Source organism: Octodon degus, unplaced genomic scaffold, assembly GCF_000260255.1.
Source record: "Octodon degus isolate 3935 unplaced genomic scaffold, OctDeg1.0 scaffold00057, whole genome shotgun sequence".
NCBI lineage: Eukaryota > Metazoa > Chordata > Mammalia > Rodentia > Octodontidae > Octodon > Octodon degus.
The window spans coordinates 6,991,103-6,994,091 of NW_004524633.1; the positions used below are offsets into that span (position 1 = coordinate 6,991,103).

The window sequence follows — 2,989 nt, forward strand, 5'->3', positions numbered from 1 at the left end:
CAAATTAGTTGTTCAGATTATCAGGTATAAGTATGCAAAATTGGTCAAAAAAAGGTTATAGAAAATTAAAAAGGAGGCGCAGCCGGAGTAACTGGAGGCTGGGCGCGGCGCAGTCTTCTCGAGCGCTCCCAGTGAGGAGGAGGTCTTCTCGGCCGGCCGAGCTGCCCTCTGCCGCTACCGCCCGGCCGCACGCCATTGCATGCACAGTGCCGCCCACTATGACGAAGAGCGACAAGTCTCTGAACGAGAGCTTGGCCGTGAGGAAGCTCTTCTTGTACAACCCGACCACCCGAGTTCCTGGGGCTCACCGCCAAGAGCTGGGGTTTGATCTTACTCTTCTATGCCATTTTTTATGGGTTGCTGGCTGCGCTCTTCTCATTCACTGTGTGAGCCACGCTTCAGACTCCGAATGACGAGGTTCCTAAATCCCACCACCAGATTCGTAGACTGGCACTCATGGTTTTCCCAAAACCAGTGACTGCATTGGAATGTATATTTAGGATTTCTCATCCACATTCCTATGAAGGGTACATTAGAGACCTTAAGAAGTTTCTAAAATCATATTCTTTAGAAGAACAGAAGAATCTCGCCAACTGCACTGATGGAATGCTTTCTGAACAGAAGGCTCCAGTTTATGTTGTATGTCAGTTTCCTGATTCCTTACTTGAAGCGAACAGTGGTATAAATGATCCTAATTTTGGCTATTCCCAATGACAACCTTGTATTCTTGTAAAAATAAATAGAATCATTGGATTAAAGCCTGAAGGATCACCAAGGATAGAATGTATTTCAAAGGATGAAAACCCACCAATTCTATCAACTTATCCTAATCATGGACTCAGACTTAAAGTATTTTCCATATTATGGAAAGAAACTGCCTGTGGGCCATCTCCAGCCACTGGCTGCTGTCCAGGTCTCCTTTGAATCTAACAGCACCAAGAAAGAAGCAAGGGTAGAGTGAAGAATCGAGGTATCAAAGAACCTAAGAAATGAGGACGACTGTGACAAGTTCTTGGGAAGAGCTGTCTTCAAAACCACAGCCCAAGCATAACTGAGTAGGATGTCTCTGCCGAGTAAATGTTGTGTTGTCTGTCTTCATTATGCGCCTGCTGCACCTGCCAATCTAGAATTCTGAGAACGCCTAGGGAAGGTGGCGCTGCCCAGCCCAGGGCGCAGCGTAATGTGCTTCCCGATCACAGTGTTCCGTGCCCTCTGAAATAACTGCCTGCTGCTCTGCTGCCCTCTGAGCCAGTGTCCAGTCACCGCACAGGGACCGGTGAACACCTGATTCTGAACAGGGGCGGGGGGTAGGGGGGCTTGTCCTCTTTTTTAATGTGCTTTAATTGCCAAGTGTCTAAAGCTCAATGTTCCGTGCAATGTAAATATTATGAATTTAACACTGGTGAACTCAGTTTTGAGGCCAACGAAGTCTTACGGGTTAAGTAGTACCTGGCCAACATTAAGAGACTGTGGCTGCAAGACATGGGGTGGAGAAGCTCTGTAGTTGAAGAAGCAAATAGAATAAAAGTGGACCTGAAAATGTTATCTTAGGTTTTTTGTAAAATTATTTTTCATATGCCGAATTAGTCTGTGGATCTTCTTGATCAAGAGCACAAACTTTTTGTTATAAAACGGGTTTTTAAAAAAGCTGATGGGATTATTTTCATGTTGGAATCAAGTCTCTTAGAATGCATTTCAGACCACAGGTGAAAGCACTTCTAGGTTAGAATGAATATGCACCTATTTTTTTATGAAATGAAATTCATGAGTCTTAAATTGTATAATATTTTGTGAAATATCTTGTTACTACTTTTATTTAGCAGACTGTGGACTTTAATAAAAAGATTTAAATTGTGAAATATAAAAAAATTAAAAAGGAGAAAAAATTAAATATCAACTATTCCTTTCAATAAAGCTTTCTCCTGGTCTTGTCATTTAATCTAGAGTAAACTACTTGACCTTTCCTTAACTTTACTTTCCTAAACTAAAAAACAAAGCAAAAAAAAATACCTCACAAAAGATCCAAATATATACTAATAACATTCACCACACTAATGCAGGTTATAAAATATAGAAAATGTGCCCTGCACAGCCCATAGTAAGAACTAATATTTGGTAGCTGGTACTATGATCTAAGTGTATGGAAACACTGCACAATTTCCCCAGGAGCAGAGATGGAGAGGAATATAAGTGTGAGCCTTTCCTCTCCACCCTCCTCAGATACCACGACTGACCCAACGTCGGCTCCAGCTGCAGCCCTAACTACCAGTATGAAGAGTGCATGTTCAGGGCTACGACTTTGTCTATGGGGACTGCATCAAATTTTATCTACCTAGAGCTGGGACTCTTTCAACCCCCTGAATTTCAGCTTCCCTGGTCCATCTCTGCAGCATTTGTAGTTTACTTTGTATTCTGATTGGCTCTCTAGGCCTTCCATGGACCCCACCCAAGTTCTTGCCCACACCCTAGTGACTTCTCTGAAACTCTTGAACTTTGCTACACCTCTTCTCTGAAGACAGGAGCTGCTCTTTTCTAGGTCTTTGCTTAGTTCTCCTAAAAGCCTGTGTTTGCTTTAGCCTCGAATCCAAAGGTTTAACCCTCTGTCCAAGGAAAACACCACTCTTCAGGCTCGTTTGGTGCTGCAACCCTGACTCCACGCTTTACACAGCGATTGGTATTTCTAAAGTTCCAGAGTTTCTTACAACTCAAGAGTTCACATGAGTTATAAGAGTAGTGACTCATGTTTTTACAAGGGTAGAAACTAACGACAAGGGGATAGGTTCTGATGTTCTGTTCCTTCCTTCCCAAGCCAATTTATGAATTCTGATGATGCATCTATTGGCAAAGTTTCTTCCTGAACTTTATTAAGTCCTATCTCTATGTGCTTAGAGACTATCACTATATCTTACAAAAAAGGACAGTTGTTTGATGAAAGTCATCCCATTTCTTGTTTCCTTCAAAGGCCTTTTAAAAATTGAGAGAAAATGTG

At 42.3% G+C, this 2,989-nt stretch overlaps 1 pseudogene; it reads left to right on the forward strand.

Annotated features, from left to right (window-relative positions):
• The first annotated feature begins 218 nt into the window (after nt 1-218).
• On the forward strand, nt 219-1,051 carry LOC101581153 (annotated as a pseudogene).
• The last annotated feature ends 1,938 nt before the right edge of the window (nt 1,052-2,989 follow it).